This window comes from Antechinus flavipes, chromosome X, assembly GCF_016432865.1.
Source record: "Antechinus flavipes isolate AdamAnt ecotype Samford, QLD, Australia chromosome X, AdamAnt_v2, whole genome shotgun sequence".
Taxonomy (NCBI): domain Eukaryota; kingdom Metazoa; phylum Chordata; class Mammalia; order Dasyuromorphia; family Dasyuridae; genus Antechinus; species Antechinus flavipes.
Window position 1 is genome coordinate 61,272,936 of NC_067404.1, and position 23,403 is coordinate 61,296,338.

A 23,403-nucleotide genomic window follows, 5' to 3' on the forward strand; every position below is an offset into this window, starting at 1 on the left:
GGGACAGTCACTGTGAAGGTGCCAGTGTTGTGAAATGTCTGTTCGCCATCGTATACTTATCTCCACTCAGGAGCTATGTGGTGACGTGATGCTTTGGTTTCTGGGTAACAGGGATGGACTAGGATCTTAGATGAAGAGCTGGTAGGAATCTCAGAAAAAATAGGCCCAAGTAGATTAGGAGAGTGGCCCACATGATCCTGCCTCAGATCCTTGCTAAGCTGTGTGATGCTGAATAAGTCATTTAACACCTCCCAGCCTCAGTTTCCTTACAAAATGGGGAAGATAGTAGCATATCTCTCCTAGGACCAGAGTGATGATCAAATGAGAGAACATTTACAAGATCCCAAAGCTCTCTGCAAATGCTGGCTGTGATGATTCTTGACACTAAGTTTCCTTCCGGCTGTGATATGTTGTTTCCCAGGACTCAGCATTTACTAAAGCCCAAGTTTATGCCAGAGGTTAGATGCTTAGAATACAAAGATAGAAACAGATCAGACCCTGCCCTCAAGGAGGTTATATCCTTTTTAAAAAATTTATTTTTTAATAAAGCTTTTTATTTACAAAACATAGGCATGGGTAATTTTTCAATATTGTGCTTTGCAAAGCCTCCTGTACCAAATAATCCCCTTCTTCCTCCCACCCCCCCCCCAGGCAGGTAGTCCAATACATGTTAAATATGTCAAAATATATGTTAAATCTAATATATGTATACATATTTATAGTTATCTTACTGCACAAGAAAAATCGGATCAAGAAGGGAAAAAAAACGAGGAAAGAAAACAAAATGCAAGCAAACAACAACAGAGAGGGAGAATGCTATGTTGTTTTCCACACTCTGTTCCCATGCTTCTCTCTCTGGGTGTAGATGGCTCTCTGCATCACTGAACAATTGGAACTGGTTCAAATGTTTTCATTGTTGAAGAGAACCACGTCCATCAGAATTGATCATCATATAGTCTTGTTGTTGCCGTGTACAATGATCTCCTGGTCCTGCTCATTTCATTCAGCATCAGTTCCTGTAAGTCTCTCCAGGCCTCTCTGAAATCATCCTGCTGGTCATTTTTTACAGAATAATAATATTCCATAATATTCATATACCACAATTTATTCAGCCATTCTCCAATTGATGGGCATCCCTCGGTTTCCAGTTTCTGGCCACTACCAAGAGGGCTGCCACAAACATTATGGCACATGTGGGTCCCTTTCCCAAGGAGATTATAGCCTACTAGGAGTGGGGAAATAGGAGGTATACCAAGTATAGTACAGGGTCACCTGAGAAGAAGGGAAAGAGTAGCAGCAAACAGAAGGATCAAAAAGGACCTTCCTAAAGAAGTGGGCAACTGGGTATCAAAGTGGATAGAGTTATGAGTCTGGCAGCAGGAAGGCCTGAATTCAAATCCTCCCTCAGACACTCACTGCCATGTGATCCTGGATAAGTCACTTGTGTTCTTATCTGCCTCAGTTTCCTAATCTGTATAGTAGAGATCATAATAGTACCTATCTCCTAGGGTTGTTGTAAGAATCACATTAGATAATATTTGTAAATTGCTTAGCAAGGTGGCACATAGTAGGCACTTAATAAATGCTCATCCTTCCCCTCCCCTTGCTCCTAAGTAGCTCCTAAGTTGATTCTAAAGGAAGACAAAGACTTTTCTGTCCTAATTTTTTATTCATCCTTTGGGAGCACACAATCTTCTCAAAAGGCCTTCTTGGGGGCCTTACAAAGTCTTCCCTTACTTGGCTTTTATTTAAAGGCAGAGTCTCCGCTCCTCTCACCCCTTTTAAAGGTGACTTTGGCTAAAATACCTGTCTATTTTTGTGCTCCATATAAAGCTCTCCATTTAGTGTTGAATAATCTTGACAGCAATTACCTGTTAATTAATTCCAAAAAGCAGAAGACAAAAATGGCAAAGGGTATGTCATGAGCCATTTCTGTTTCTTTTACAGTTCTTCGTATTTTTAAAAATAGTTTGAGAGATGATCTGGCCAAAAGTTGCCCTGAGTCGCAACATTGAGATTGGCAGGAATTCCTGAGGTTAAGTTGTCCCAGTGGCCTTGAATCAAAGAGGAACTTAAAATTATCTGATGACCCTGGGCAGTGGAAGCGGGAGACCAAGGGATTCCGGAAAAAAGGTAGCTGTAGGTGAAGGGCTGGCATAAGGTCATGGACTAATACAACCGGAGGGGACCCGAAGACCTTCAGAGCCATGTAGTTTATTTCCACCTCCTCTCATTTCACATAGGAAGAAACCGAGACCCAGGGATGGGAAGGCATTTGCCTAAAGTTACCCACGTAGTGAGTGGGAGAGTTGTCAGAGTCTTCAGAAACAGTTGGCATGAAAATAGATGGGAAAGTTGGGAGGAAGGAGGAGAAAGACAAGGAGAAACCAAGACAAAACTTGGTTTTTGACATGTTACTTCAGAGGTTCCAGGAAGATGTCTGTGTAGAAACATCAGACAGGTCTTTCAAAATGGTGAAATGGAGGATATCAGAGATGTCTGGGATGGCCAGAAGTAGGGGTTGAAGCCACAAGAGAAAGTGAGCATGTTTAGCAAGACTCCATAGTAAGAAGCGAAGGGAGTTAAAAGATAAATCCTTCCTGGTGCTGACATTTCAGGAGGAGGAAAAGAAGTTGGAAGAAGCTGGGTCAGAAAAATTGGAGAAGAAAACGGGCAGCAGTGCAGTGCCTAGAAGCCAAGGGAAGAGGGAATTTTGAAAAGTGTGACTTTGAAAAAGTCATTTAATGTTTCTCAGCCTCCGTTTCCCTACTCCTAAAGTGCTCAGCGTTTTTTGAACCGAGCTTCTTTGACTCCAAATCTGGCAGTCTTTGCACATGCTGCCCTTAAATTGGTGAGAGTGTCAAAGGCTGCTGAGAGTTCCACTTCTCTAGGGCCCGGCATTGAAAAGGCCCTTATTAGAGGCTCCTTGAATTGTTTACAAAGGTCTCTGATTTAGAACATTTGGAAAAAACTAAGGATGTTGATCAAAATAGTAAAAAAAAAAAAAAATAACCAAATTCTCAGATCTCAGGCTAAGAATCTCTGCTGTAGAGTGTCTGCTTGCTGGCCAGATAGTTAAGCCAGACTCTAATTAGGCTGGCCCAACCCAAGAACCCAGGAAGATAATAGAGCATCTCACAGACAAGTTTGGTGTAGAATAGATGCTTTCTCTCTTCTACACGTATCCGACAGAAGTCAAGCCGAGACCTGTTGGATGGATTATATATGTTTTCTCCCCACCCCCCAAGACTTCTTGCTAAAACATAAATCATTTTATGCATGTGAAAGCATAATTGCTCTTGGCTTCTTTTAACCTAATTTTAATCAATTGGAAATAATTGAAAACCCTTGGAATGTTAATCTCAGTTTTTTCAATAATGGCGTTGGGGAAGGGGAAAAAAGTGGTAGTTCCCTCAAGCCCTTTTTTAAAAAAAATTTTACCTTCACAAATATATTTATAACCTGAATGCCTGCCTAATGTCCAAGGAAATAGATAAGCATTCTTTGGGTGAAGGGGGTTGGGGGTGGTGGTAGGGTGCTCAGAGTGTCTACTTCCAGGTGCAAGGATGGGGTTCTCAGTGAGACTCTAGGCACTTACATGGAAATATTCAGACGTGTGTGTGGTGGTGAGAAATTATACCATCTGGAGATCAGCACCTAACACCTTGCCTTCTGCACCCTACTTCTAAGCTGGCTACTAGCTGCATAGCCTGTGCTGGAGGAGGATGCAAGATTGACATAAGTAAGACATAGGCCCTTGCCACAAGAGAATTTATCATTTAATAGTGGGAGGAGATTGTAACACAGATAACTATAATGGATGCTCATTGCGTCGAGCGGTCTAGAATGATAGATGATCGCTGCATTATGGGGTATGACAGGATGGGGTGGGAGGAAGTATGATTGAGAAAGAGAAGACCTTGCTTTGACTTGGAATTTCACGATTTCAATGTCAGAAGAAGAGGAAGAGTATACCAAAGACTGTGGCTCAATGAAAAACCAAGTCCTGCAATTAAATAGCATTCTGATTGGGTTGAGTAGTTTTCCAGAATGTACAGAAAATAGGATGAGGTTTGCTATAAAAGGGTTTTTGGGGAGGAGAACAAGAAGATAACATTTTTCTGGAGAAGGGTTTAAAATAGACTTCTCAGAGTCTGTCCATCTGGGTCTCAGATTCTGTGTGATTTCTGTGGTCTCTTTTAGCTCTAAAATCCCATGATCCCGTGTGGGTCAGACAGGACAAACTCAAACAATTCTGTCTGATAGCACATTTTTCATGGATGGGTTAGTCACTCCTTGACTGAGAAGCTGCTTTCTCTCTTTTAGACCACTAGCTCCTAGACTCTTAGAATTGCCCAGAACCATAGAATCTATCCAATCTAGTTCTGTGCTCTGAGAAGCACTCCATGTGGCAGAGTGCTAATCTTGGAGTCTAGAAAGAGCCATATCCAAATTCTGGCCCCTATACTTATTATCTGCACGACCCCAGAGAAGTCATTTCACCCCCTGGATCTTCAGTGTTTTCTCATTTGCAAAATGGAGACAGACATTCATGCTTGCAGTACTTCTGAGGTCTCAAGGGTTGTTTTGAAGAAAGCACTTTGAAAATTTTGAAAGAAAAGCTAAAGAAATGTGTATGATTGCTATCTTCCACAGAGGATTTGCTGTTAGTCTATCCTAGAAAAATGGTAATTTAGTCCCTGCTACTGGAATCCCCAGAGGAGGAAATGCCCAGGCTCCCTTGGCAATATGGCCCAGTGTTACTTTGTGTTCCATGTTGGCCTGCACTCTGAGACTAATTTTGTGACCATCTGGCTGATCAGTGGTGGATATTTTTACCTCCTTTTGTTTGGTGGGGAAAGAGATCAAATTCTTGGAACTCTGAAAGCCAAGGAAGTGCTGTGTTGTGCAATGCTGAGAGATAGGATCAGAATTCGATAGCTGGAAGGGATCTGGGGGATGGAGGCCAAGCACTACATTTTACAGCTGAGGAAATTGAGGATCCGCGAGAGGGTGAATTTGCCTAAAGTTATATAGCTTTCTCCTTAGAGAGTAAGAAAGAGATCCTTCCACCTTTGACCTGCTATGCTCACTGTGACTTATTGAGCATCCAGGAGGTAGCATGGTGTGGCTGAAGCTACGCTGATTTTAGAGTCAGGGAATGTGAGTTCAAATGAGTCCCAGCCAAGCTGCATCTTGCCAGTGTGATCTTGAGCAAGTCGTTTTACTTCTGAACCTTAGTCTGCTCCTTAGCCAAATGAGGAGGTTGGCCTGGGTGGCCTTCAGAGTCCTTTCCAACTCTTGAGTCTGGAATTCTCTGATCTTCTATGGAAGCATCCATCTCTGTGCTAGACCCTGGAGAGAACTCTGCAGAGGTATGGTTGGCTGAGCCCCTTCCTAGAGGCGCTTGCCTTCCCGGAGAAAGGAGCTTCCGAACACATTTCTTCTCTTTGTCCATCTAGGAAGCATTATTGGTTGGTGGGGAAGCGGAGAACAAGCACTGGCTTTGGAGTCAGGAAGGAATCACGTGCAGATTCTGCCTCCAACCTCCATCTATTGCCTGTGTGATGCTGGGAAAGCAGTCAGGTTTCCGAGCCTCTGTTTGCTCATCTGCAAAATGGAGATACTTGTACTTCCGGCATTTGCCTCAAAAAGAATTCTTGGGAAGAAAGTGCACATCTGCTTTCAAGCAGTTTAAAGTATTTCTTGTTATTGGCCATGGCTATGGAAAAGCTATACAATTATATTCTGAGAAGTGAGGACGATGTAGTCTTGGGTCTGCTCACATTAATTCCTATGTATTGCTTTGAAGTTTTCAGTCACTGATTTTCAAATCAGTTTCAAAATCAAAGTTTTCTTTGTTGCCTTCCTCTCTCCTTCCCTCCCTCTATTCCTTCTTTCTTTCCCTCCCTCCCTTCCTCCCTTCTTTCCTTCCTTCCTTCCTTCCTTCCTTCCTTCCCTCTTTCTCTTTATCTCATCTTTCTTTGTTCCTTTCTTTTCTTTTTTATTGCTTCCTTCCTTTTTCTCTTTTTCTTTTTTCTTTTTCTTCCTTTCTCTTTCTTACTTTATTCCTTTTTTCCTTCCTTCCTTTCTCTTCCTTTTGTTTTTCTTTCTTTCCCTTTCTTCTTCCTTTCTTCCTTTCTTTCTTTCCCTTTTTTCTTTCTTTGTTTCTATTCTTTCTTTTTCTTCCTTCCCTCCCTCCCTACTTCCTCTTTTTCTTTCTCTTTTCTTTCTTTTTCTTCCTTCCTTTATCTTTCTTTCCTTCCTTCCTGCCTTTTCTTTCATTCTGTATTTTTTGATGTAATAATTCACAATGACTGTGGAGGAGCTGTGATGTAGGTGTGCAGATGGAGTACCTGCAAGGGCAAAATCCTTGATGTTGTGATTAATCAAATGAGGGAGGTGGCTGTTATAAAATCACCGACTCATAAATTTTGAGCCAGAAGGAACCTTAGAAGTCATCAAGGATATCACGGAGTCTTATTTTTTTTTACATCTATATCTTTTTTACAGATAAGGAAACTGAGGCCCAGAGAGGTCAAGTGGCTTGTTTGAAATTATACAGATGGTGAGCAGAAGCCACATGATTTGAACTCAATTTTTTGGACTCCAGATCTGTACTGGAAACCAAGGACCAGAGCAGGGCAGGCAGTATTACTTAAGGATACACAGGTAGCTGAGGATTTGAACCCAGTTCAAGTGTTCTTTATACTATACCTCTACAAGTCAGACTTCATAGAATGAGAGGACTTGGAGCTAAAAGGAACCTGAAAGATCATTTCTAGGTGAGCAAACAGACCTAGACTAGCAAGTTGCTCAGTGGGCCTTCCAGTGTTACCACCATTACAACCTGGATTTTCTCACCCCACAAGTAGTATCCTTTCCATTCCAAGAGATCTGTGATCTCCCCACTGCTCTCTAGCACCGCCCCCTGCTGTGGGTGGCCTCCTAGCCTTTGTCCCTGCCCTGAGTCTCTTTTCTCCCAGGGGTTTAATGATCATCTTTATGCAGATGACATCCAGATCTAGATCTGGGCCTGGTGTTTCTAGAGTGCCCATCTCATGTCACACACTGCAGAGCTGTCTATGTCTGGTTGGCAGCTCAGACTGGGTGGAACTCATTATCCTCATCTCCTCCCTCCAGACGCAGAACTCTCCCAGATGTCCCTATTTCCCTCTCACCATCCTTGCAGCCATTCTGGTTCCTAAGTTCTTCTCACATAGCCAGTCAATTGGTAAATCTTGATGTTTTTGCCTCTCTGACATCACCGGCCCCTTCTCTCCATCCCTATGACCACCTCCCAGGTTCAGGCCCTCATCATCTGCCTGGATAGTGGCAGCAGCCCCCCCCCGCCTCAAGGCTCTTCTGTTTCCAGCCGCCACACAGCTGTCAGAATGACTTAGTTAAAGTTCAGGTCTGACCATGTCACGGCTACCTGAGAAATTTGAGGGGTTCCTTGTGACTCCTGAGGTCGGATAGCAAGTGCTATGTTTGACATTTCAAATCCTTTACCACTAGGCTGGGCCTCCCCTTCTCACGTGCCACACTGGCCAAATCGGCCTTTATTTGCCGCTCTTCATGAATAACACTTCATCTGGGTTGGGTGTCCCCCATCCCCTTCTCCCGGCCTATTGGTGAACTCTCTTGTTTCCTGTAAGGCCCAGCCTATGCATCCCCTTCTCTGAGGCATCTCTCTTGACTCTTGCAGACACTAGAACTACCCTCCCTCCATTATCTCGGGAAGTCTGCTAACATATATGACTTTGTTTTTATTGTACCTATAACCGTGTATGTACACACTGCTTCCATAAACTCCTTGAGAACGAGGACTATCTCACCTCTGTTTTTGTAACCCCAGTGCCTAGCACGTGGCTGACTTAGTAAAATCCTGTCGATTGATTGTCGTTCACAACTCCTCCCTGCCTGCCCCTCTTGTGCCTTTCTTGTCCTGGCGTCCCCTAATTCACCATCGATGATCCACTTGCTGTAACTGGAAGCCATTCTCACTTTCTCCTCACATGCCAAGGAATCCAGTGGAGCGCTCTAGCTGCCCCGTCTGCCATTCTTGCCTTTGCTATCTGACCAGCCCATTCTCCTTTGTTGGCAGTCATGCCTAATAACTTTTTTTTTTTTTAATACAGTGGCTCTTCCCAGGTTCCTGCTCAATTCTGTACGGCAGTCTGCTTATATGTGCTCCGTCCCCCTCTGTTCCCCTCCCCCAGCATGGGATATTTATTGACCGTTTTCTTTCAAGACCGTTGTGTTCTAGTGTCTCGATCGTCCAGCAATACCGGGTGACTATCGAGTGTCCTCATTAAAATGAAGGACCTTTGTTTCCAGAAGAAGCTTGGGTTTGAGATTTGTACTGTGTTGAGAAAAACTGGGTAGTCTCCAGGGCCAAACTATTTTTCTCTCTCATACACAATTATGAAGCCTGCTGTTTTAGAATTCATAAAGGCAGGATGGCTTAATGCTGCCTAACTGTAATTAATTTCTAATCCTTCTTTGCCCTCAGTATAGAGTTCCTTACTGGGGAGTAATCAGTTTACCACCCAGCCTTCTTTTCTTCCTCTCTAAACTGAGGATAATCACTTTATCCCTACCTCCCAAGAATGTTGGAGATTAAAGAAATGAGTGATTAGAAGCAAGTACTTGGAGTTCTTTAGAAGAAAGGTATTTCTGAAAATGAGGAATCTAATCATATGAGTGTTACCTGTGGCCTAGAACTGCTTTAGAGCAGCATTTGGGCTTTATCTGGACGGGGTTCAATCTGTGAATAAGTCTGTGGCTTGGGCCCCCACTCAGGGCTCCCCCTGGAACCTTTGGAATCTGGTTTCCACAACAAAAGGAAAAGAGCCTCTGGCTTGAGTCGACAAAGTACAGAATATAGGATTTTATTGTGCCTGATGGAAAACATCATGGATTCATAGCTGACCTCAGAAACAGACCAACTCTTCTTCCCCTTCCATTGGGCCGCTACTTTCCTCTGGGACTTAGAACATTCTCAGACTTCTCATATTGCTCTGGGTGGGTGGGTGGAACCCCTGTGGATGGGACTTCCCAGAATCCTTTCCCCCAAAAGATCCCAGGATTATTGCCCGAGAGCAGTAAGAATCTCAGACCATCTAGTCCAAATCCCTCATTTTGTGCATGAGGAAACAAGGCCTGGGGGGGGGGGGGTGTTGGAATTATTTTTCCAAGGCAACAGAAGTAGTAAATGTCAGGGGTGGGGTTTGATGTTGAGTTGTCCAGCTTTCCGAGGGGCCTTCCCTATCGGTAGGCCTTTCCATTCAGACTTATGGTACTTCTCTGGATAGGTGCCCCTTGCAACCCTCCACCCCAACAGGAGAAAAGCACTGGGACTTCCTGGAGATTCTGGCCTCCCAGGATCTTTCCAAGCCTTCAGAGTACTGCCCAGAATTTGAGGCTTCCTCTCTATTCCAAAGCAGGGAAAGAATTTGTGATTGGTGAGTCTCTTTCCACCCAGGTTCTCGGGAAGATTGAGGCACAGGTTTGCTCCTCCCTGTGTCTCTGTGCTTCTTTATTATCTTGGCCCCAAGTCTGGTGGTCCTTGACTTGAACCGTGGCCTTGGTTGGCTTAGTAACTTCTGCTGTTCAATCTCATTCCCTCAAACTTGGTGCAGGAACTCCTTGTGGTCCCCTCACCACCATCCCTGGGGCTTCAGGGTTGTCTTCAGGTTCTCCTGTGGGGCCTCTCTGACTTTTGCAGCCAGACCTTTGACTTCCTGTAACCCTTTTAAAGGTCAAAGTGGGATAGGGGGATGGAATGAGCGTTTATGAAGGTGCCTGCTAAGTGCCAGCTATTGTGCTACGTGCTTCATAAACATCCCATTTGGTCCAAGCCCAAGGGCATAATGCCCTAGGTAGGTAAGCTTGAGCCAGAGCACAGTTTTTCTGGGTGGAGTGAGGAGATTTTTATACCTTGACTTTTCATTTTTATCTGTAAGTGACATAAAAAAGAGGGACTCCCAAAGTCATAGGCTGTGTGCCAGGCACTGTGATAATCGCTTTACAAATCTCACAATACCCCTGGAAGGGAGGTGGTGTTATGATTTCCATTTTACAGATGAGAAAACTGAGGCAGACAGAGTTTGAGCGACTTACCTAGAGCCACGCAACCAGTTAATGTCCGAGGTCATGTTTTGAATTCTGGTCTTTCCGGCTCTAAGCCCAATACTAAGCCACCTAGTCCGAAGCGCGACCTTAGAGATGATCTGATTGAGCAATTATATTTTACAAATCAGGAAACTGAGGCCCAGAGAGACCAAACGATTCACTCGATGTCATCTAGGTAGTGTGTCAAGGAACCACGATTTGAACATGGATTTTCTCTAAGTCGCATACCTTCTAGTGTGCCATACGGCTGCCCTTTTTCTGGTAAAACTGTTGGCTGAAAGTAGGGCAGCTCATCGTCTTTCTTTCAAACCTTTTTAGGTGCGGATCTAATCTTGACGGTACAAAGTACAGTTTTCTTCAAATCCTTAGCTCCTTGTTTTGTTTGGAAGGGCTACCAGTGGCAGTGAAGGGAGGCCCACCCATTATTCCTTTTCTATTCAAAAGGAACTATTATCCTAAGGGGAAATGGTGAGTGGGCTGCCTGTTCTCTATTTTTTGTACTGTTGGAAGTATGCACAGTAATTTACAGTTGGCTGATCGTGGCATTTCAGAACACAGTTCATGCCCCAAAGCATTTCAGTTTTAAATCTGAATTTTTGGAAAGGAAACGTGAACTGAAGGAAAGCTACTTTGGACTTCTAGCTACTACAAATAAACTGCCTATGACATTTTCTTTTCCTAAATTCTGATTTTTATCTGGAGAGGCTCCTTTGGGGAGATCTGATTAGTTTTTTCCTCAAGAGGAAGCAGTTTAGTATAGTGAAAAGAGCTCCTAATGGGAGGTCTGGAAACATGGGTTTGAGGTCTTGTTCTGCCACTACTGAACTATGAGACTATGGGCAACTGGTAGCTTCTTTTGGGACCTCAGTTGTCCAGTAAGTAAAATGTGGGAATGAGGCATGGTGATCTAGAAGCTTGAATATCTGGGCTCACCTGGTATTTTGTATGTGTGCATCTGGAAAGTGAGGTGAATGAAAAATCATTGATTAAGCACTTACTGTATCATATACTAAAGGCTGGGACTACAAATAGAAAAGCTATGATGGCAGAAATCACAAGAGGAGATTTCCCCTGGAAAGGCTCCACCCTTAGTTCTTAGAGTACAGTGGGAAGGCAGATGGTAACCAATCTACTTAAATATCATTTCCATGAATAAAATCACATTGGTTTCTTATTTTCCTGCCTAAACTTTATTTTTTTAAAAAAATTATTTTCCCCCCAAATACATATAAAGATAAATTTTTGACATTAGTTTAAAAAAAGTTTTTGAGTTAGAAATTTTCTCTCCCTCTCTCCCCTCTCTCCCCTTTGAGATGGTAAACAATTTGAAATAAAACCCTTATTTTTAAAGTTAATTCTTTTTTTCAATTACTCGCTCCTCCCTCTCACCTTCACCTCTCTTCCATCATAGAAAAACAAAAACAAAACCCTTCTAACAAATATACAACATCGGTCAAAGCCAGTTTCCACACTGGCCACGTCCACCTTATGCGTCCCATTCTGCACCTCTCTGTCGGGAGATGGGCAGCATTCTTTAGCATCGGGCCTTTGGCACCGTGGCTGGTCTTTACATTGACTACAATTCATCAGTCTTTTAAAATTGTTCATTTTTACATCGTTTTTACACCATATCTTCCGCTTATTTTACTCTTCCTCATTTCATATGCGTCTTTCCAGTTTTTTTCTGAAATCACCCTCCTCATCAATTCCCGTTGATTGCTGATATGGAACTTCTGATGGGGCTGAGAACTTTGTTGGTAAGAACTTGCTTTTCTGGGTCTTCGTAGCAGTGGCACCTCTAGAGGCCCCTCCACAAGCACTGTTCCCCTCAATGACAGCGATAGGGATTAGGCTGATAGCAGAGCTGGAGATCCGAGGGATGCTGTTCTCCCCGGGCTTACCTTCCTCTCAGTGGTAGAAGAGTTGGCGAGCTCCTTCCTTGAAAAGGTTTTTCCTGTCCATGGTATCTTTCGGGGTTAGGCTGGAAACTGGCCTGGTGGTCTAGGGAGAAGTACATTTCTCAGGGTTTGGGGATTTGGGGCTGTTTCAAGTCAACAAACACTGATTAAGTTCTTAGCAGGTGCCAGCTCCAGACTGAGTGCTGGGGTGCAAAAGTTAAACAACAATAACTAAACCAAACCAGCTAATCCCTGCTCTCAAAGAGATTGCACTCTAGTGGGAGGACAACATGGCAACAACTAGGTACAATTAAGATCTCGTGAAGAAGAATTAGAAATAATGAGTAGAGGGAACTCACTCCCTATAGGTTGGCCAGAAAAAGGTGAGATTTTGGCTGGAACTTGAGAGAAGTCGGTGAGGAGGGAGAGAATGAGGGCCAGCAGGTGAAGACGCGCAGAGTCTGAAGAGGTCTTGTGGAGGGAACAATCAGGAGCCCAATATCGTTGGATTGCAAGGTATGTATGTTCTAGTATAAGAAGACTGGAAAAGTTGGAGGGGCTTTAAGTGCTGAACAGAACATTTTATAATTGGTCCTAGAGGAGATAGGGAACCATTAGAGTTTACTGAATAGGAAGTGAGGAGGAGCTGATACAATCAGCCTTATTCTTTTGGAAGATGGTTTTTATAGCCCCATAGAGGGTAGACTAGAGTTCATAGAGCCATTGTGCTAGGGAGCCCAATGGCTCATGATGGCCTATACCGGGGGGTAGCGGGGGGGTAGCGGTATCTGAGAAGAGAAGGGGGCATATGCAAGAAGTATTGGGAAGGTCAGGTCTACAGTAGACAGCCAGAGGGGCTGAGAGAGAGGGAGGAAGCCAGGATGGTACCTCAGGTATGAGTCTGGATGACTGGACAGTAATAGGGAAGTTAGAAGAGGGGAGGGGCTGAGGAGAAAGTTCATGGTTTCTGTTTTGGGCATGTTGAGTTTAAGATGGCTACAGTAGGACTTCTTTAACTTTTTCCACTCCTTTTTTTCACCTGAGAAATTTTTCTTGGGTATGATGTGGATGAAGATCTAGTAAGTGAGACTGAGGAGCAGACAGGCAAGTAGGAAGAGAATCAGAAGAGTGGGGCCATGAAAAGGTACAGAGAAGAGGGTGAGCTCTGCCAAGAATGATGAACATCAAGAAAAGACCATGTCCACCAAGATTTGGGGAAGTATTGGTCTGAGAGGTATTATGGACCACATAGTACGTGCTGATTGCCTCATTTTCTCTCTCTCTCTCTCTCTGTGTGTGTGTGTGTGTGTGTGTGTGTGTGTGTGTGTGTGTGGTGAGAACCAGTGTTATAGTAGAAACAGTGCTAGATTTGAGGTCTGAGAACATGGGTTTGAGTCCTAGGCCATAAGTGTGACCCTAGGCGAGTGACTTGCCTTGTCTGGGCCCCACTTTTGTTCTTTACCCAATGAGGGGGTTGATTCAGATGGCCTCTCAAGCTCTTCTAGCTCCAAGTCTATCCTACTATGATCTCTTTATTTGGATTTCTTCATCTGCTGGTCAAAACACTTGGCTCCTTCAGACAAATTCCAGCACTACCCACGGACTCTTCCCCAAACTTTAGGTGGCGGGCCGAGTCGATGACGTAAAGAATAGCTATTGTAGAGCCATAAATTGTGATTTTTCTAAGAACACAGGAGCCCAAGAAACTGTTCCTTTTCAGGCTGCACGAAAATGGGAACCTTGGCTCTGTGTGTGTGTGTGTGTGTGTGTGTGTGTGTGTGTGTGTGTGCATTTTCTCTTTGAAGGATTCTGCAGCCTGAACTCCACTTGGTCTTTCTGCTCTTCTCTTCGACCCCACCTTTGGTCCCAGTGTCCCAGTGTTGGTGGTCCAGCAGGTCTTGTTCTGAGCCCCACTATTCCTGTAAGCTTAGCCTTCCCTCTGTGCTTGGCCCTCCCTTTGGCTCTGTGCTGAAGGAACCCAGATGAAACCCCTGAGGAAACCATTACCCAAAGGCTGATGAAAGGGGCCTTGTTCCCTCCTTGCTGGAGACAGCTACTTTAAGGCTGGCTCAACCTCAGGCCTCTTTGCGGAAGAGCAAAGAGCAGATAATGGTCTGTGAGATGATAATGTAAAGCTCTCATTAAATCGTCTCCCTCATAAAAATGCTGTATTTCTAGATAGTGGGGAAGAACTCGATTGGGCCTAGACTTTTCTCACCCAAAGCCTTTCAGGTCTGATTTAAAAAAAAGTGTCAACCACCAATCTCCCTCCCCCCCCCAACTTTTTGAAGAGGTGTTGTAAAAATCTGAATAGGAGAAAGCTGTCCTTTCTCTAGCCTTGAAGGGTTTAAGCCAAAGCATCCCACAATGCAACTAGGACATTTATTCTGACATTTTCAGATGAGAAAACTGAGGTTCAGAAAGTGAAAAAAATCATTTGCCAACAAAGTCACACACAGCAAATATAAGTGGGAGGAAGTAAGATCGGAGGCCGGGTGGACTGGTGGACAACCCAGAGCTCTCTCCTTTATACCAAAATGCCTCTGGGAAGATTACACCCAAGTGACACTCCTCTGTAGACCAACATCCAGAAACGACAATGTAAAGTTTCGGCCTGGGTCAGGAATAGGACTGAATCTGTGCTTTTCTCTGGTTGATTCCCCCCACCCCGCCTTGAATTAGAGTTCTGTAACTTGGGTCAGCAACTAGATTCAGCCTATGATACTTCTGAGAATTCCTTGTGAAAACAAAAGCGTTGTTTCTTTTTAAAAATTCTTTCATTTTTGTTCCTGTGATAGTCCATTTTTCCTAAATAGAGTCTCTGTCAATATTGTTAGGCTAGGGGAATAGGGCACGGCTTCAGAAATGTACATTCGCTTAGTAAGGCTTTTCCTGCTTCGTACTTTGCTGGAGTCCTGCAGGATTGAATGCGATTTTTTTTTCCTTCCCTGAGAGAAAAATCAGGCTGCTTCTCTTAGGATACAGGAGTCTTCCAGATAAGATCCGTGAGAAATCAAAGATCTTTTTAAGGAAGTGCAACTTGAGAATTGGAGTGGCTCTTTCTTTTGAACGTTAGCTACCATTTCCTCAAATCTGGCCCCAGACCTCAGAGAGCAGCCGTTGTCACTTGGTCCAGTCCCTCTTTGCTCCTCAAGGACAATGTGCTGTTCCCCAGAACCTTTGCCCGATCTGGAGGATGAGGCTTCTTTCCATGGGCTGCCTGTGGTTTAGCGATTAGAATGCGAACCACGTTACTTGGACGGGGCATCCACGAAAGCAGGAGTGGAACAGGAGGTTGTCCTGCCTTGATTTCTGAGGTACAGAGAGATTAGACCAGGTAGCTAGATGACGAGGCTTGAAGAATTTAGTTGATCACATGGACTGAAATAGGTGAAAAGAAGCTGCCTTCCTGGGCGGCTCTCCCCAAGTCAAGGACACCCCAGTCCCATCTATGTAGACGGGCTGCCAAAGTTTTGCCAGGGTGAACGTTGATGTTTTGAAAATAAAAAAGCTATTATTTCAAAAGTAATAGATGTGCTGATAGAGAATGTCAGATAACTTGACGAGAGGCCGGCGAGCTGTTCCAGTGCCTTGTTTTGCACATCGAGTTTGTGTTCATGGTCAGGAAGCTTTAAAGCATTCAGTCTGGAAGAGCTCCTCTCCTTTCATCTCCATGGATAAATCCGATACTTTGAAGTAAGTAAAAAATGAGCTCTCATCAGTTTGCAGGCTGGAACAGAACTTTTAGCAGGCCTAATTGTGTGCTAATGAAGTAATTGCCTTGTACAAATTACCCTTTTGGAAATCGTGACTTCTATTGGTAATACTTAATTTTCTCACAGCAAAACCTTTTGTTATGAAGCATACAGATGGTATGGAGCTGGACATGTACTCGGTATTCAACATATGCTTTGGTTTAAAACAAGATGATGGGGTATTTTCTGAAATTGAAAATGACTGATCAGCAATCTTTGGTTCTAAAATCCTAAACCACCAATCAGGGCTTTTTTTCAGAGATAGTGGACTGGCAGCTGGCTGGAATTTACGATTGGACCCTATTGATTCTACAGTAGGGAAAGCTAGGTGCAGTAGTGGATAGAGGGCCAGAGCTGAAGTCAGGAAGATTCCTCTTCCTGAGTTCAAATTTGGCCTCAGATATTTCTTAGCTGTGTGATACTAGGTAAGTCACTTCACCCTGTTTGCCTCAGTTTCCTCATCTGTCAAGTGAGCTAGAAAAGGAAATGGCAAAGCACTCCAGTTATGTCTGCCAAGAAAACTAAGTCAGTGAGGGCATTGAGAGTGGGACGGGACTGAAAAATGATTCAATAACAATTCCCCCGGGATCATGAGGGTGGGGCAAAGATCAAACCTGGTTGATAGGCTTTCTTTGTTGGAGAAGGGGACATGGAACTGTGTGTCAGTATGGGCCTGGAATTGGGCAGAGTCAGCTGCTTTACAATGGGGTTTGATTTTACTTACTCTCTTTCACCTTTGACCTCTGGGGTAGACCTCCCCCTCTCTGAGTTCCCAGTTTTTTTCTCTAACAAGTTTATTTTTGTTAATTTGCTGCATCTTTCTTCCAGACTGCTCTTCCTCAAATTTGGGTTTTCTCTTCAATACTAAATTGGGGCACCTAGGTATAGCACTCTAATCTTTGTCTCTCATGTTTCTCTCTTGTCTGTTTCTGTCTCTCTCTCTCTGTGTCTCTTTCTCTTCTCTATCTCTTTCCCTGTCTCTCTCTCTCTCTGTGTCTTTGTGTCTATCTGTCTGTCTCTCTCTCTTTCTCTCCCTCCTCCTCCTCCTCCTCTCTCTTATCTCTGGCCTCTCTGGGTCTTTCACTTTGTCTCTGTATCTGTCTGAATCTCTCTGTCTGTCTTTCTGTCCCTTCTCTTCTCTCCCGTCTTTGTCTCTTTCGGTATCTTTTTGTCTTCTCTGTATCTGTCTGTCTCTCTGTCAGTCTCTGTCTCTGTACGTCTGTCTGTATCTGTCTCTACTCCTCTCTCCTGTCTCTGTCTCTGTGTCTGTCTGTCTGTCTGTCTCTGTCTCTGTCTCTTCTTCCTGTCTCCTTTCTTCTTCTTAGTTTTGGGTTTCAGAAGAAAGAGTCCCATTCTACTTTCCCGCCTTTCTAGGTTAACCGGCCATTTGCCTGGGGTCTTCCCTTCTTCTTTGGTCCCTTGCTTCTTCTCTCCCACTTCACTGGCTCTCTCACCTCTCTACCTGTAAACGTGTACAGATCTCATGTATCTCAGCAACATGAAAACCAAGCCTTTGACCCTGCCAGCCCTTCTAGTTGCTAACTATTTTCTGACATCTCTCTCATTAGTAAACTTTGCAAACAAGTAGTCTCTGCTAGCGAAGAAAGGAGACATCTGCTCCTCAGCCTCTTTGCAATCTGGTTTCTCTCCCCACCCCCAATTCAAGAGGCAGAGTAATAGAATTCTGCTTTTAGAATCTGGGGAGAAGTGGAGTGTACTCTGTTTCTGACCCTAACTGGCCGACCGTGCATGGGCAGGTCACTCTGTTTCTCTAAGCCCCATTTCCTCATCTTTAAAGTGAACATAATAACACCCATAAGTACTTACCTCCCAAGGTTGTTGTGATCTCAAGGGAGTCCGAGCAGGTAATTGTACAGCTTGAAAGGTCAGTTCTCAAATTTGCTTTAAGGTGATTTATGTAAAGTGGTTTGTAAACCTTAAACGGCATGGAAAGGTCAGTTATTACTATTATTATCATCGAATTTACTTTAAGATCACCAGTAATGTGAATTGCTAACTCTAATGGCCTTTTTTCAGTTTTTCTTCTCAACATCTCATTTTTCCAGCATCTGTCAGCATGTCTCTTCGCACATCTCCTGCTGCTTTTTAAATTGTCTTTTCATAATCACTCCCCTTTTTCATTTCTCCAAGACTTTGAAGCTTACAAAGTACTTTCCTCACTAAAACACTGTGATGCAGGTAGTTTAGTATATGTTTGGTCTTCCCGTGACCGGACAGTCGTGGGTTTCTTGAGAACAAGGATTTGGGGCTTTGACTATTTGTGCCCCAGGCTTTTGCAAGTAGGAGGCATTTCATTAAATGTCTGTCCCATATCAGGATCATGACAATAAAAGGGAAATATATTCGTAGAGGCAGTAAAATTAATCTAGTAACATTTTGTAGATTTTGTGAGGAGAGCTAGGAAATGCCAGAGGGATTATCTCATCTACTCCTCCCCCCGGGGCAAGACTTTCTTCCGCAGCATCCCTAACATCTGGTTGGCATCTGCTCCAATATTTACAGTCACGTGAAGAAAGCAGCCCTGCAAGTTTTAGGGCACAGTCAATAGAGTCTGAAATCTGGAATCAGGAAAGCTGAATTCAGATCCAGCCCTGAACACTTCCTAGCAGTGTGATGCTGGGCTGGTTACTCAAAATGTGCTTGCCTCAGTTACTCCATATATAATGGAGTATATAAATATAGCATGATAATAGCAGCTCCTGTCTTCTAGGGTCGGTGTGAGACCTAAATGAGATAATAGCTGTAAAGCCTCAGCACAGTGCCTGGCACAAAGCAAAAACCCGATAAATGTTGGGTATTATTACACAATTTTGGGTGATAGATTTTCTTCATGATGAACTGAAATCTGCCTCTTTGGTTTTTTTTTTTTTTTTTTTTTTTGTTTTTTTAAATAACTTTTTATTGATAGAACGCATGCCAGGGTAATTTTTTACAGCATTATCCCTTGCATTCACTTCTCTTCCGATTTTTCCCCTCCCTCCCTCCACCCCCTCCCCCAGATGACAAACAGTCCTTTACATGTTGAATGGGTTGCAGTATATCCTAGATACAATATATGTGTGCAGAACCGAACAGTTCTCTTGTTGCACAGGGAGAATTGGATTCAGAAGGTAGAAATAACCTGGGAAGAAAAACAAAAATGCAAACAGTTTATATTCATTTCCCAGTGTTCTTTCTCTGGGTGTAGCTGCTTCTGTCCATCTTTGATCAATTAAAGCTCTCTTTATCGAAGAGATCCACTTCCATCAGAATACATCCTCAAACAGTATTGTTATTGAGGTATATAATGATCTCCTGGTTCTGCTCATTTCACTCAGCATCAGTTCATGTAAGTCTCGCCAGTCCTCTCTGTATTCATCCTGCTGGTCATTCCTTACAGAACAATAATATTCCATAACATTCATATACCACAATTTACCCAGCCATTCTCCAATTGATGGGCATCCATCTTTAGTATCTCTTTGGGATATAAGCCCAGTAGTAACACTGCTGGATCAAAGGGTATGCACAGTTTGATAACTTTTTGGGCATAATTCCAGATTGCTCTACAGAATGGTTGAATCAGTTTACAACTCCACCAACAATGCATCAGTATTCCAGTTTTCCCTCATTCCCTCCAACATTCATCATTATTTTTTCCTGTCATCTTAGCCAATCTGACAGGTGTGTAGTGGTAGCTCAGAGTTGTCTTGATTTGCATTTCTCTGATCAATAATGATTTGGAACACTCTTTCATATGAGTGGAAATACTTTCATTTCATCCTCTGAAAATTGTCTGTTCACATCCTTTGACCATTTATCAATTGGAGAATGGCTTGATTTCTTTTAAATTAGTCAATTCTCTCTATATTTTAGAAATGAGGCCTTGATCAGAACCTTTGACTGTGAAGATGTTTTCCCAGTTTGTCGCTTCCCTTCTAATCTCGTTCGCATTAGTTTTGTTTGTACAAAGGCTTTTTAATTTGATGTAATCAAAAACTTTCTATTTTGTGATCAGTAATGGAAGGAAAGACTTTTTTAGGGGTGGGGAGTACCTGGTGATATTAAGATTGGTTTGTTGTACTGTTTGAATTCACTGGATAATTAACTGCTAACCCTCACCCATTTGTTTGTGCTATTTAGACTGACCTTATATAGCATTACTTAATACTTGGGAACTATTATCTAAGGTGGAGCTAGAATTCACTGGTATCATCAAGAAAGTATCACAATCAATTTTCCCCTTTCCAAATCATAATTCTTTATGAAAATAGAAATTCAGGTGTCCAAAAAGGCAGTGGAAAGATGCATGGTGCCGCCATAGTGTGCCAATGGTGACATGCATGGGAGGTCTCGTAAAAGAGCCCATCAAGGACGAGGATGACCAGGAAAGGTAGCGGGTTGCTTATATAGCAAGACAAAGGGGTTATGGATGAGGAGCTAGCAGGAGGAGGATGATGGTATACTGCAACTCCAGTGGCTCTGTGTTCTCCTTCATAGAAATACTCTTTCTGCTGGTACAGATACCAGCCCATCCTGAATAACTCTAGTTTAGAACCTCTGTGAGCTTGCCACAGGAGATCTCCCAAACATGCTAGGGCCCTATTGTAGTAATATTATGCGTATGAATATTAAGAGAATTAGAGGAATTCCTCAGCTATGTGGAAGAATGGACACTTCAGGTGGGAGAGGCACCAGTGTGGGGAGTCACGTGAGGGGCAGAGGATGGAGGAGTGAGCACCCACGTAGGTGGAACCACAATCCCATGGAGGTAGGGTTGCCAACCTCTGATGGGAGTCGTTTTGTTCACTCGCCGGGTTCCTGGCTAGTGATTTCTTCAGAAAAGGGAAACACATCTCAGAGAATCTCAACAGCAGGGATACATGAGCTTGGTTCTGTCAGATGAATATGGTTGTTAGGTCTTGGAAGCACTTGTTGGAACTTATGTGTCTGATTGGAACACAGCCTATCATCTGCAGGATTTCAGTAGAGTGGATGAAAGGTGGCCATTTGTGGAACAATGCATATATTATTTAGGTAACAAGATGACTGAAGTAGATAGACAGTCTCTCTCTCTTCCCTCCTTTCTCTTTCTCTATCCTGTCTCTCCTTCTCCACAATTTCTCTGTCCATCTGTCTTGGTCTCTCTCTGTCTTCTGTCTCTCCCTCTGTCTTTCTCTGGGTATCTGTTTCTCTATCTCTGTCTCTCTCTTTCTTTTCCATGATTTCTCTCTCTGCCTCTCCTCTTCCCATTTTCTTTCTCCACTCTCTTTATCTTTTTCTTTCTCTGTCTCTGTCTCTCTGTCTGTCTCTGTTTCTCTCTCCCTCCTTCCTTCCCATTTCTTTTTTAAAAGGGAGGGAGCATATGCTGATAAGAAAATAACATCGCCTTTCCAAGCAGGTAGGCGTGGATTCCCTATATCCCTGCTCTCTGGTGTCTCCACATCTCTTGGTTCACGTAGCTAAAGCTGTAAGGCACTACTCCTGCTTTTGCTTGAGTACAGGAGAGGGAAGAAGCCACACACAGAGAGATTTGAAGGAATGTCAAAGGAAAAGGAGAGGGATAGTAGCTAATGATTGGCTGTGTAACTTTGGGCAAACTGTTTGGCCTCTCTGTATCAGTTTTCTCATCTGTAAAATGGACTATGTGATGGTCTTAGGGCTCTATCCCCTCCGATGTTCATGATTGTATAACTGGAGGAGGGGATTGGGTATGACTGTCAAGGTCCTAGCAGACTTAAAGGGAAAGTGGGGAAGGCTGACTCAGTCAGTGGTCTTTGTAAAATCCTGGAAAATAGGAGAGATGCCACAGAATTGGGGAAGGGTAAATGTTCTCATATTCAAAAAAGGAAAGGAGACGGAGTCTGCGAACTGTAGGGCAGGGCTTCTTCACTTTCTTCCACTCACGACTCCTTTTCGCCTGAGAAATTTTTTATATAACCCCAGATATATTGATAGAAAAAAAGGTATACAAATCCTGCATTTATGGAGAATCAGTCTTAATTTCACAGCTGCCACATTCAGTTACGAGACCCCATATAGGGCCGTGACCCCCAGTTTCAGAGGTTTTGCTAAGTAGGTAGATAATCTCTCTCTGTATCTTCCCTAGATTTCTTTTCAAGAAGGTAGGGATCATAAACTAATGGCTAATATTGTTGGTCAGTTGCTTGGTCAGTCAGCTCGACTTTGGAGACTAGAAAAATTCTAGAAGATATTCATTAAGAAGGATGATTAGTAGATATCTAGAAGAGGAAGCTGTGATTTCACTAAGAACAAGTCATGGCAAGCCCCTGATATTATTTTGAACAGGATTGTTAGACTGACCGATAGATCGAGCGAATGCTGAAGACAAAGCTAAGATGGATTGTAGTGCCAAACATTTGACAAAGCCTGCCATGGTTTTCTTTTGTACAAGATAGAGAACAATGAATTAGATAATATCACAGTTGCATGGTCCAGAAGGAGATACGTGATTGGACCTAAAGCATATTCATTTATGGGTTTATGGAATCTTGGCAGGGGGTCTTCAGTGGAGTAGTCTAGTTAGTTGTGCTTGGTCCCGGGTTTTTTGCTGCCATCGAGTTTTTTCATTTGTGCCCTACTCTTCACGATCCCATTTGGGATTTTCTCCAGTTCATTTTACAGCTGAGGAAACTCAGACAAACAGGGTGAAGTGACTTGTCCAGAGTCACACGGCTAGGAAGTGTATGAGGCCGGATTGTAAGTCAGGAAGAGAAGGCTTCCTGATTCCATGCCTAGTGCTCTATCCACTGCGCCTCCTTGTATCCTGGGTTATTTACCGTTTTCATCAATATTGTGGATGAAGGTGTTGTAGTTAATGTACTTGTAGTTTTTCAGGTGGCCCAAAACTAGGAGGGAAAGCTAATGTGGTGGATGGCAGGATTAGGATCCAGAAGGAGCTTGTCTGCTTGGGACACTGGACCAAGTTAGATGAAATTGAATTGAATAGGCACAAGTACGCTTGGGTTTGAAAAAATTCAGCTTCCCAAGATGGAGAAAGGCTGTCGTCCCCGAACGATCTGGGGGTGGGCCCGCGAGGTCACTGTGAGCCACTGAACCGTGTTAATCGACGAGACCATTGCTATCTTAGGTCACACAGAACTCTATCCTAATTATGCCATGCCTGGAATGTCACGGTCACTTCACATTTCAGGAAGAACATTGGCAAAGTAGAGAGTGTTTTGAGCTGGGTGACTGAGGTGATGAAAAGGCCTTGAGATCATGGCACGTGAGGATTGATGGAAGGAACTGGGGTGTGTTTAGTCTGGAGCAGAGGTAGAGGTATTATAGCTGTCTACAGGTATTTCAGGGACTGGACTTCTGCTGTTTGACTCTGGAGGTCAAAAGTGGAAGCAATGGATGGAGGTTGCAAAAGGGGCCCGTTTAGAGGTGATATCAGGAAAAACCTGCATAGTGCAGTGGGCTGCCAGAGTAGGTGGTAGCTTCTGTTCCCTGGAAGTCTTCCTGTGATCAGTTGTTAGATATGGCATTGGGGACATCGTTGCCTAGATATGACCCCGATCCAGAGCGCTTCTGAGGTTGTCATCCTCTTGGAGAGCCATAGAATTTTCCTGATGGTTAATGGAGGGGAG

At 43.6% G+C, this 23,403-nt stretch overlaps 1 protein-coding gene and 1 long non-coding RNA gene across 2 annotated transcripts in view; both read left to right on the top strand.

Annotated features, from left to right (window-relative positions):
• Positions 1-23,403, top strand: part of SH3BGRL (SH3 domain binding glutamate rich protein like) — a 96,206-nt gene that overhangs the window by 6,468 nt on the left and 66,335 nt on the right. The gene's annotated exons all lie outside the window — the stretch shown is intronic.
• LOC127543071 (uncharacterized) overlaps positions 18,690-23,403 on the top strand; it is a 13,844-nt gene continuing 9,130 nt past the window's right edge. The window contains exon 1 of the long non-coding RNA XR_007949124.1: positions 18,690-18,921. This is a non-coding gene — a long non-coding RNA (uncharacterized LOC127543071). The remainder of the gene's footprint in view (positions 18,922-23,403) is intronic.